The sequence below is a fragment of the Achroia grisella genome, unplaced genomic scaffold, assembly GCF_030625045.1.
Source record: "Achroia grisella isolate CSIRO2021 unplaced genomic scaffold, CSIRO_AGI_Agris_v1 utg779, whole genome shotgun sequence".
NCBI classification, from domain to species: Eukaryota; Metazoa; Arthropoda; class Insecta; order Lepidoptera; family Pyralidae; genus Achroia; species Achroia grisella.
In genome coordinates, this window is record NW_026713019.1 from 2,425,181 (window position 1) to 2,438,793 (window position 13,613).

The window sequence follows — 13,613 nt, forward strand, 5'->3', positions numbered from 1 at the left end:
TGAAATTAACATGACAATAAATATATACATACGTTAATATACATAAGTAAAATCAAACCTATGAAAGAACCTTTATTAATACAGTTTTATTACAATACAAAATAAATTAAACCAATATTCTAAAGATATCGACGGGATCCTTTGAATAACAGTTCCGTTCATTTAAAGTATTATTTAAAGAACTTAGTACGTTTTAAATTTAATTATTATTTTATTGAAATTAATTTATATGCTCAAAAACATTGCATGACAGTGGAACATAAATGTTATTATAGTTGATTGAAAATAAATTGAACAGCCAAATGCAACTAGTACTTATCCGGAAAAACTTGGATGGTTAACATGGTCTATGGTCATGTAGAACGTTGTAATTGAATACCATAAGATTTTACTCCGACTTCTACCCCTTTAAGGAAAACGTTTCTCACGGTTAGGCAGCATTACCTACTTTCACTAAGATAGATTACTGAGATGAATCGATGCACCAATATGCAGCAGTATTGCAAGTTGCAATGCGCGTGCATTAAACATTTGAACCAAGAATGTAACTGCTTTCGCTCGTTTGAAGGAAAGCGGTGCATGGTATAACTAGAAGCAGATTTATCACGTCTGATAAAACGATTAAGTTCGTTGCCGGGGTTACGATTAATTATGTAACATCTAAAGAAAGTGCTATATTAACTTTGATGTGATTATGTAAGTCGCGTGATATCCTCAGCGCACTATCTGTTTCAACATGCAATATTGAAAGTTTTATCACATGAACGTAGCATGATGTATAAATATTAAAATTAATATAGAATATATTAATTACAATATCGTTATGATCAGTATATTATTTTGTATATGCTATTTAAATATAATATCATGTAAATATAAATATAATATTTTTGTAAAGAGAATTATGAATATGAATAGAAAAAGTGTAACAGAATATTATTTATTTACTAGGTATAGGTATAGGTACTACCCAGCTTCGCACGGGTGCACATGTATTATACATATGTATAAACCTTCCTCTTGAATTACTCTATCTATTAAAAAAAACCGCTTCAAAATTTAATATTAAATATAAATTAGATTGAAAGTCAACTACGAAACATCACTACGAAGTTTAATTAAATTACCGATTTCTAGGAAATTTCTTGTAACAAGTAAACTTCAATAATTTAAATTAAGTTATTGTTTTCACTTAATAATTCGTTCCAGTACCTAATGAAAGATAATAGTTTTACAACTCATCATAATTACAATTTACAAATTATGAATTTATGACAAACATTAGAAATATCTGCGTCCAAAACGTATATATTTATTAGTTAATAAAGAAAATAATATAAGAGTGACTCACTCTGTAATTAAGTATTAAATTTATTAAATTAGTTAATTACTTTAACCCTAATTCATAATTTTTACTTAAACAGAATTTGTACTTACTTATGAATTTAAACAGAAATTCCCTTTTAATATAAATGATGCTATGGGTATATTACAAAAAGGATTGTTATTTATTTAAAATTCTCTCTAAATAGATTAGAATTACTGACAGCCGACCAGAAGTTACTCATATATATAGACAATGAACCGTTTAACACAATAATGATATATATACTTATAAAGCGAGCAAATATAAATAAAACTGAACTTGATTAAAGTCTACTTAGTTATAAGGTTAGTTAGGACCTACTATATATCTCTAAATATAATCAAACAACTGAATTTATACACATTTACAAACTTGTTTGTGGTACACAATTTTTCAGAATCGTCTTATAATTTGACTCGTTGAGTAATAGTAATAAAATAGGTCTGCAAAAGCTATTGGTGCCATTCAGAACTCATAGTGTTCTGAAAACATAGTTAATTGTGTCTACTGTGTACGTGAAATCTATTTCGTCACCTGTATTGTTATAATTTTATACGGGTTTTAGTTTCCCCATTTTCCTTATGCAAATTTATAGTAAATTATACTTAAAATTTTTATTTATGCAGGTATATTATATTGTATGATACAGACATCTATTGTTTAACGTTATGTACAATCTTAAGAGGATCTGTTTTAACATTCTTCTATATTTATGTAAACACATATCATCAACATTTTTCTAACACTTCTGTTAGCAATTGATAAATGTTGTTTCAAAATATACACAAAAAATATTTGGTAAAATTGTTGATAATATTTGTTTTTATTTCATTTAATTACCTAATAATAGAAGTCGTAAATTAATGTTACACTGACTACTAGTTGGGTTGTAAGCGGGGTTAAACATGCACATTACTATTCACGATTGAAGGCTTCAACCAGAGAGAACATGAGTTTCCTTTAGTTTCTATTGCATTAAAATTATATAACATTTTTTTACCTATATATTCAAATATTATAGCAAATATTTACGAAGGGCATTATTTTATTTTATTGTAAATATTAGCTATTACGTGAAAGTGTCTGCACTAGAAAACAACTATATGTTAAAATTAGGATAAAACAAATCTAAGTAATAAAACTTTAACAAAAGAAATATTACTAATTAATATCTAAATAATAAAAGAACGAAGTTACCTTGATACGTTACAGGGTGGTTCCGTAAAAAATCCTTCACAAAAATATATGCGTTCCAATACACTGGTATCTAAAATCACGTATCACAACAAGCAGTCAATTTCACCTAAGCACTGTTTCGGGATACATTTTAAACAATTTAAAAATCGAATGGATCGTATTCGAAAGTCGGTTTAGTAAGGTGCGCGGGCGCAACGTGCGACGGTCGCTCACGAGGTAGAACGAGTGTTGTCTGTGGCACCCCACTCCGCTGGCTGTTGAAACAGTCGCAGATAAGGACCACCTCTACTTACTGTATCCCGCTGCGAGGGCTCTGATCCTTTATGAGGAGAGTCTATGAACTTTCGTTACAGTTTTTTTCTCATTGTTGACTTTCAAATATTCTATCATGGTACATTTATGTCTAACGGGTTTCGGCTCTACCTAAGCTATTTTAATAGTTTAGTTAGAGATTGCCGCGTAACATTATAAAAATATCCAGGATGTAAGTATATTAAAGTCTATCCAGAGGTAATATGACATACAGCGTGTGTAAAGAGATAAATATCAAAGTAAATAATGAATAAATCAGATAAATAGTTGTAATGAAATATGAAGTAGGTACTGTAACATATGACATGTTGGTACTTATGTCATTCGTGCTATGTGCATTCTTTGCAAATTATGTCAATTATGTACTTGTATAATAACTAGGCGTAGTCAGACTATGAAAAATCGACTTCAATCGGAACTTAAAGATAAATCAAAAACAAAAACTTTATACAGTGCCTCGTAAGCAGCATAAGTTCTCAAATAAAAATAAAGAAATGTAAACAAATTCGACTCTCCTAAAAAACTGAAGTTAGACGGATAATTTTTTTATCCGTGTAACTTCAGTAGTCATATATTCTTATTTTTGAAGTCGATTAAAAAAGATAAACTTCTACAAAAATAAAGTATTATACAAGTAAATGTTTACAAAAATGTATGTTGCTCCAAAAATTATCCAATTCATTATATATTTATGAAATAATGGAATAAGCATGGCAATACTTACATGTACGTAAGTAAGCTATTATTTTTTGTGTAACAAAGGCGTCTAACCTGAAAGCAATAACGTGATCAAGTGCTCGTAGTAATCTGATAGTCTTTTGTTTCACATTTCCTCTAGTGTTACAATGTATGGGGGTAGTCTGTTTTAACAGAATATTTATTATTAAGATTAATATTTTTTATTTCTAATGTTACAAATATCAATTAAAAAGAGATTTTTAAAATTAGAAATTTATACATATTGGTTTGTACGGGTGTTTATCACCTAAATGCTCATAAACAGCTGGATTATTTCGGATGTAATTTTGGGTATATATTTCAATTAGTACCTGTATAGTTTGAAAATACTGTTGTAGTTGGAAGACGGCGCTGCTGCTTGCTGTAGAGCACGATGTTTGCCATGTCAGGTAGTCCACTAATAAAATTTTAGTCCACACATAAAAATTGAAGGAGTAATTATATAATATTTTAATTGATTTTAACTGCAGTAATATATTAAACACCGGTTTTAGTAGTTATGTAATTTTATTCTATGCAGTTTATATAAATGTTGTATTTATGTACATTTCATATAAACGGTAAATTTACCATAATAATACAGTTTTTGAGAGTAATAAATAATATTATAATAACAGTAGCGACCCGTTCCGGCTTCGTACTGATGCATTACAAATCTTTGAATTTCTCGGCTTGTTCTATACTATAACACTCATGTATTATACATACATTATTATACATATTCCTTATTACATTATACTTCTTGACTTCTCTTGATTAACGCTACCTATTGCTAAAAAGTTCATTAAAATCAGTTCCGTAATTTAAAAGATATAAATAAACAAACAAACAGACTGACAGTGGCGGCGACATTATTTTATGCTATGTAAAGATGAACAATTGTAAATAACTATGAAAAAAGATTAAAACAAGGAAGTACTTTTTGTATTTATTTATAGATTCTGTCCTGTATTATACCTATACATATCTTACCGAAAAAAGTTTGTGACTTCGTTTATGTGGTTGGAATGGCAAACAATCTGACGACCACTGGAAACATCCGTAGACATTGACGAAACCTTGAGCAAACACAAATTACACTTAAAAACCCATGCTTCCTCATATACTTTGCCATGCGGTGAGTAACACTTCAAATGCAGTAATAGAATTATTGTGTTCTAAAATATAAGACACATGCTATCCTACAGGTTCCATTACACTATAGTTTCAGTCCGAGTTTCAAACAACTAACTTTGCATTATACAAAAATAAGAAAACAGCTAACATATTTATAAAAAAGTTAGCATACAAATATAATGAGAATGAAATGAAATTTATATCAGCGGATAAATTATTACATATTCTATTATTCATTTCAACTGGTATTTGAAATTACGAATTCCCAATGGAAAAATACATACACAATGTAATAAGTAAGGAAACTGTATAGCTTTTTCCCATTTTTTAAAAATATGAGTATAGAAAGTCACTTATTAGTACAGAAACAATATTTAAATAATATTTAAGTTACTTGATTTTAGTATTAAAATATATTGTCAAAAATTTACATATAGTTTATAACTTTAGATGTTCGGAGTAATCTCCGATATTAAAAATTATTTTTGTATTGGACAGTCTATTTATTAAAGTCGGCTATATAAGATCACGCTAGAAGCAATTGAAATATTATGTTCTTTTTTTGTAATCTTTAAATAAAAGACAATCGGAAAGAAATATAATAAAATACGTCAGCTTTCAAACAAAAACGCATCGTATAATAAAAAAAAATAAACGGTTTATTCTTTTTGGAGGTATGATGCCACAGACAGACACACAGGTACACAGACAACTCAAACTTATAACATCCAAATTTAACGTCGGGGGTTAAAAAGAAATAAATATACCCTGAATTGTAAATATCTTTATTCATAATACTCATTCACTTACAATTCGAGGTGATTCATATTTAATATGATGTCATCTATATGCACTAGGTTTAACTAATGTTTCTGCAAGTAGATATTTACGTTGACCTTCCTACTTGGTGGAATTGCCTGGAGACAAGGATCGGTGGCCTCCCAGATAGAGTTATGTGACACATTCGCAGATAGGTATCCTAATAGCTTAGTAACAATTTGGTGCGCGGGACCGACACACCCACATTGCATGCACTGGTTTAAACCCTCGTATACACATTTGGTGAAATTAAAACATAATTTCAAGCATTATATTCGTATAAACACACATACATTTTATATTATATTCTAATTTAATCTAAAATATTATGGACTTTTTAATAAAAAAATGAACATAAAATGTATAATTTTTAATTATATTTCTCAAAAATATCCAAAAAAAGGAAATCTAATCGTAATGTATAGTTCCTTTGCATGCTTCATATAAATAGATTTTGTAAGTGCCATGTCTTCATTAACATTTTGTACTATATCTACCCAAAATCATTCACAAATAAATTAATAATTATTATTAAAGGCTGACTGCGTATTTCCACAGTATTTAATTGTTATTATAATTTTTTAAACTACATTCAGGAACTGAAATAAATATATATGGTTATTATAACTGAATTTATAAGGTTGACTAGTTTCACTTGCACTTACGGAACTTGAACCCGCATCTTTTGTTCAGACAGAGGTACTGGAAATTGCAGCACATTTGATGTACTAAGAAGATAATATTAATTAAATATTTAACGAAATGGTGCTTTATGTCTTCCTTGCAAGGTTTAAGATCAAATAATTGTTGTAAAACTTAAAGCGAGTGTGAATCTTATTGTATTATGAATGTTGTATGTCGTTGATAAAAAATATGCTCATGACAATAAACCCAAATATTCTAGTTAGAATCGTTGTGGTGAATGTACCTCTCCATATATTATCTATTGCTGAGCATATTTGAGTGAGCAAACAGATTTGAACTCACGACCTTTGATATTTTATGGGCTGCGGTAGTAAACAACTAGTCCACGCCGTTCATTAGTATTAATTGCATGCAAATTCTATAAAATTACACATCGGTACAATTATTTGCTTTATGAAAATTAAAACAAAAATGAAGTTATACAACTTGCAATATCCAAGCGTAATCTAATTTACTCTTAGAATTGTATGGTAGATTTATGAAAGAAACATAAGAACTGGATTATCTAAAGGAAGATTATGTCAAAATAGTTATATTCTATCAAAATCGTCAACCGTTTCAATGTATTTCTTATTAATATTTTCATATTCTTCGTAGTTACTATAAAGGGTAATACTATCTTATCTATGGTAATACTAAAACATATATGAAAATACACCTTAATACGGACATTAGTTGAACTTCTATCTATTATCTTAATTCTAGTTAGAGTAGGCGTGGCCGTAAACTTGTGTAGATAGACAGAGTCATATGATGTTATCCACATCTTAGATGCATTAAATGTTATAACAAAATAAGAAAATATTACATTTTCAATAACCTCATTCTGTTCTATGTTACATTGCATGTTTTAAAAATATTGTCTTCATTTTATTTGCTTATAGGAAATGATTTTATATAAAATTTCTGTTAACATTTAAAAATATTTTGTAAATGCATATAGAATACATAAAATAGGTCAGAAATGTTACTTAAATAAAAATTTGGAAATGAACAGATTTTGTTAAAAATCTAAGGAAAATAATGCAATTCTCAAACAATTGTTGCATTGAAATCAGTTCATAATTTTAAGAAGGCATGTCGTGATCGTCATAGCATATCTTTTTGTATTGCGGATTAAAATAATTAATTGCAATATTTCTATTTTGCAGTGAAATGACTACTGCTGGTAGAGACATAACACGGGCTTCTCTTCGTATCTATAGATTGACAACTGTATTCTTCAGTTGTTATTGCAGTTGTATAAAAAACTTTTCTAATAATATTATTTAATCGGTAGAATAGTCTCTCTTATTTTCTTAAGACTTAAAAATAAAAATATATTAAAAATTTCTATACAAGTACGAGTAGATCTCTTAGTGTATACAATCTATAGGATAATCTTGATGTCTTCATAGACATCTCGATTATTTACTTATCCTATTTATGACCGACTTCCGGGCGAGCATTGCCCATAAAGACGCTACACTGCATCTGACATTATATTATTATTGGATGACCGATGTTGTATTGTTCTAATATTCAATAAGTTATAACAAACGTTATAATTTTGAAGCAATAGAAATCCTAGTATGTTTTGTTTTATGTATTAATCATATTACTGGGTTTTTATGCAATTGAAAGGACAACAAGCTCACCTGATTGTAAGCTGTTACTATATATATATATATATGAATAGTACTATGGACATCACGATATTATATGACACCCGTGATACTACTCATGCGTTGCATTTCAGAGCACTGAGATGTCATGCCTCTTATCCTGTAATTAAAAGTAAAGTAAATTAAACTCCAGAATCACTGTACTATTATTTGAGAACATATAGACAATTCGTAGGTTATATTATTTTAGAGTGATGAAATTAAGTGCTATATTAATATATACAAAGTTCAAGAAGGCATCAACACGCAAAGTCAGGATGGGCCACTAGTAATTTCATAAGTAATTATTTTTTATGGTTTTACATTTATACGGACGAAAGGAGGTTAAGCCTCTTATTTTATGAGTAATCATAAATATAATCACTCTAAGGCTGATTACCGATTAATAGAAAATATTATAGGTATCGATTGCATGTTAGAACTACGAATTGTTCACTGTTAGGCATGTGAAACGCACCACTGCGTACAAATTGCACGAAGACCGTTCAACTCGCCGTTGGAACATTTATGAAATCTCGCTTTAGTGTTGGGATATTTATATTAATTCATAATTTTATTTATTTAATACAATTGAAATTTACCGTTAAATGTCAATACGTTTATCTATTTATATAATTTATAAAACAAAGTCTCTGTCTATTTTTATTGCGATAATCTACTACTAATAATCCAATCACTACTGAAAGCATTTTCATGCTATTTTCTTCTATTAACAATATCCGTGCGAAGCTATTTAAGAAATTCTTAAATGCACAGCATCCGATCATGTAAATTGGTTGTACTTTTGAGATGCTAATTTCAAAAACAACTCAACTGATTCCAATGCGGCATTTCACTGATATATTGCAGCTAGCTTACCTTAATAATTACTGTATATTTTATTTCAATCAGTTCACAAAAAAGAATGTTGAGTATAGTTAGCATATTGTTTATCCATATGCCACGGGTGCGGTCTTAACTAGTATTTTTTAATGAATGATAATGAATTGCTACACCCGAATGCGAATATTGATTTTTTAATTTTGTATGCTAGCAATGGGGTCATTTATCCTATTATTAACAACTCCCCTCTTTAACTACATAATTGTTGTTATAATACAAGTAAGGCTGACACTTCGCAATAGAATCAAGGGGTCGTACTAAATTGGCGGCTATGCACTGGCCGCAATTTGCATTCGAGCGTGAATGACATTTCATCATATCGGACATCATGTTCGTGATTCAGCTACCATGCTTTCTTATAATAATTGGGCAACGCAGTATACATCTTAACTTTATTATTCTTTTTTATCTTTTTATATAACTGCAATGGTATATAATCTGATGGAGTAAATAATAACCATTAACTTACTGAAATACATCATAAATAATAAGGAAATTTGTAGAAAAAATCATTACACCCATTCGAGACATTTTTTCACTGTTTAAGAGGTACATTATTCCAAATTGACATACATACATATATGCTAATATATCCGTGAGATGCCAGGGCGAGTCAGACCAATACAAAAGATTAAACCTGATAATACAAATGTTTGTATAGTTCTAAGATCGAATCTGTGACCTGTAATGTGAATAAATAAGTATGAGGCAGTAGTTCCTACATTTTAACTGTCACTCCCTAACAAGTAGGTACTAGGCATAGATTTCAATGAGGCGCGTACCGATATCAACGTCACATAATATAATGTTCGGTGTTTGACATTCAGAAGTACGTGAGTATCGCAATTGCTTTTGGTGGAGTTCGTTCACAGCACTAGACTACGTACCTCGTGGCCGATTAGATCCAGAGCGGACATGTCCAATTGTGTGGCCCCCCTAAGAGTGACTAATATTATCACGTTTGTTCGGTAACCAAGACAGATCAGTCGTGAACGTTCCAGAGGTTTGGACGTCGAACCTATTATTATTTTATCTCATAGAACGAATAGGCCCGCTGTTGCATCAATGAGATCTAGATTTTTTTACCTATGAAGGTACGTGATGCAGGGTAATTCTCGAGTCTTTATATATTGACAGATCAGTAAATACTGTGCATACTTTATTTGTGCACCTATTTAGACTTTTATTATATTTTTTTATATATGCATTTTAAATACATTTTTTACATTAACAACTGGGTTTCTTAAGGACATATAAATTTATTACTAGGTATATATCATCTAGTCCTTAAGAAACCCAGTTGTTAAAATTATTAATGTTCTTCTTATTATATACGGCTACGTATAGTACTGTAAATCACTAATAACATTAATAATACACCCAGTTTTTAATATTATAACGAATAATATAATAAATTCGCTTAGATTACATATTATTACAAATAGTCAGCAATTACGTTAGTGCTTTTTAATTAAGCGCTACTTTCGGTTGCTAAATTTTGAAATATTATCTTGTGTATTAATAATAATACATGTAGTATTATAATTAATATACTACATTCACAGAAATAATATGTGCAGTATTGGTGGAAATTACAAATCGCTAGTAATTTTGTTGACAAATTATATTTCAAGGTTATGATGCATTAGCGATCTGTAGCAGTTACTGAACACACCTTTCTTAAATCTTAAAATAACATTTTAATCATAAAAATTACATCATTACAATAATAATACACAATAGTGGAGCACATAAATAACTATAACTGTTATTACAAATCTAGAGTAATTTTGTTAGCAAGTCTCATAATAAATGGTATGTATTTTAGTATCGTGACTCGTAAGTAATCTGTAATAGATTACTTTAATTTCAATTGGCTCTCTAGTTTTAGTAGCTTAAACCTTGAAATGTTCAACTTACTAAAAACTGCTTCCTTGTACGAGTAAGTACGGCGTGGTTTATCCGTATAACCGTTACGTGTCATTTCTCAATATGTACAACATAAGTTATGAATATGACATAATATATATACATTTGTAAATCTATATGTTGGTTGTTTTCTTTACACTAACAATTCTACATACAAAATGTGCCGAGTCAGTAAGACTCATTTTATTTCGATAAATATTATTAACGAGTAGTGAAAGACCATTATTTCTGAGATTAGAGTAGAGTAGGTTCGTAATCTATGAATTCTTGTTCGTTAACTTTACCTTCAAGATATTATTATAAGCTACAACAACACAATCACATAATATCTCCATAACTTAAATAATTTTACTTGGTATGTCTGGTCACATAACGTTGTTTTTGTGGCCAGCATTTCAACAGTTTTCAATTTATTGTGGTCGCTGGAAGAAATATAAGCAACGTAAGTTGCTTCATGTTTCCTTACATAGTTTTTAAGGATTTCTTTAAAGATAAGTTAGAATCGAGACGAGGTTAGATTAAAAGAAAATTATGGAGTAGGTACAGTTAAAAAGAAATGCAGTTGTCGCATGAATAAATCAAGAACATCTGGGATAGAACTTAATTAAGTATGGTACAAAAAAAAATTGCTAAAAAAGGATATAAAAATGTAATCACCTTTATTTTTTCTATCATTATTTATAAAATAAAATTTATGTGATAAGATTCAGTTTTTTATATGCCACTTATTCTTGAGCCTTTTTAGGATTAACATAATTATGACTGTTTTTTTAATAATACTATATTGATCTCGCTCCTGTCACAGATAAATCTGTTTAAACATATTAGTTCAGTGGGTAAAACAGAAATGTAAGTCATCATAACTGTAATGTTTACTGAATGAATTGAATAAGTACTGTAAAAGTTGTAAAGATGTTAGTAGATTCCGAAAATATAACTGTCCAACGGTCAACACACAACGCTCGACATAAACTGGGGCGGTATTTATTACCTATTTGTAATTGTTTTATTTGACTAAACAACCAATTTAACCTGTACATGTGTATAGATAATTTTATAGTTTTGTAAACTTTTTTCTAACTAGTATCTAGAACGATTTTCTTTTATAATATAGAAACTTAAAAATCTTGAAATGCGTATAAATTTACTAATATTGAACGCGAAAGTTTGTTAATGAAAATAGATAGATGGATGGATGTTTATTACTCTTTCACGCAAAAACTACTGAACGGATTTTGATGAAACTGCAGTAGTATAGCTTATACATCAGAATAACACATAGGTTACAAATTTTACGCGGATAAAACATTGGGCACAGCTAGTATTTAAGGATAGATCAATGTTTAATTTCATCATAAATGCTGCACTTTTATCACCAGTTACTTTTCAAAATAAAATGTCCCAATGATGCTTATTTACTTCCGAAAGCACCAGTATATTTTATTGTCATGCCTATTTTCGAATAGAATGATCATGACAACAATATTTCTGCAAACATAATTGTTCAATGGAATCTTTTCCATCTAATTTTCCGAAGAATGCAGACCCAAAAAAGGTGGGTTCATCGTTCGTGATGTATTGCCGAAGTCTGTAGATTGATAGTATTGAGTATACGTGATGTGAAAATCCAATGGGACTGTCAATTTTATTTATTGAACGTCTCATTATAGTGTAAATCAAAACGCTTATATTCATCAAAGATTCTTACTTATAATAAGACTGAGTTATGGCCTTTGCTTATATTGGTATTTTTGATCAAATAAAATATTAATCATTATTACGAAGTGCACATACATTGGAGATTTAAATATCCAAAATACTTAGTTTCTAAGTATTTTGTATAATTAAATCGTTATTTGGATATGTATTATATACGTTGGATACGAATTTAAATCAAGGACTCGCACTACGAAGCTCTACAGCAAGAGGTGTCAGATGATGAGCTCAAAAGATATGTTGTCTCTCTAATACAATATTGTATAACTTATATTTTACTAAGCAGATTGCTGTCTAAAATCGATTTTGGTTTAAAGGTAGGACAGGCAGTGAACTTACTGGATAAGAGGCATGATATCTTAGTCTGGAATAGCATAGTAGAAGTAGTAGCGCGGGCGTTTTGTGATAGTGCTGTTCAGGTATAAATGCGGCAGTTACTACTGACTTGTTACATAAAATCTCATGATTAGTATCACGGGTATCATATGATAGGGTGATGTTGTAACTGTTCATGATGATTACCACTTACCATCAGGTTGGTCGTAGGCTTATATGTCATTCAAATTACATGGGACTGCTAGGAGTTTGTCATAACATGGTGAATCTATAGATTACTAAGAAGTTTGTCACGTATTTTCTACAAAAAAAATACAAATAGTAATCATGATATTGAAGATCGCAATTATAGAGATTATGGCTATATTAATAGGGTATATACTAGGTTATAAATCTTTACATTGTAAAAGATTGCAAGTAATAATTACTAGCAAACATCGGCATTGAGATGTGAACAGTTGACCGCTGTCGCAACATCCACCGACGTGCGCGCAATACTAATGGAAACTGTGATAATAGCGACAATCCGCAAATGGTAACCTGACGACGATTTCAAGATAATATTTACCAGTGGAAGACGTACACTAAGTCAATTGTGTATCTTACCTATGTGTGTAAGTATCTTCCGGTTTGAAGTATAGCAGGGCTTAGCAGCATAGGACCTTCAGGAATATCATTGGGTATGGCATATATCATGGAGGTCATAGAAGGTGCAGATATTTTATAATATCTATTGTATTTCCATGTTTTAAGGACGTTTATTATATTCCATCAGAGGCAATAACTTTTATTCGCTTTTCCAGTTATGTATATGAATCAAAATTATTTTTAAC

At 29.7% G+C, this 13,613-nt stretch overlaps 1 protein-coding gene across 2 annotated transcripts in view; it reads right to left on the reverse strand.

The window, feature by feature from the left end:
• Positions 1-2,765, reverse strand: part of LOC131850655 (patched domain-containing protein 3) — a 42,531-nt gene extending 39,766 nt beyond the window's left edge. For both annotated transcript variants that reach the window (XM_059200957.1, XM_059200956.1), the window contains exon 1: positions 2,564-2,765. The gene's annotated coding sequence lies outside the window, so the exon portion shown is untranslated. The remainder of the gene's footprint in view (positions 1-2,563) is intronic.
• Between the last annotated feature and the right edge of the window lie 10,848 nt (positions 2,766-13,613).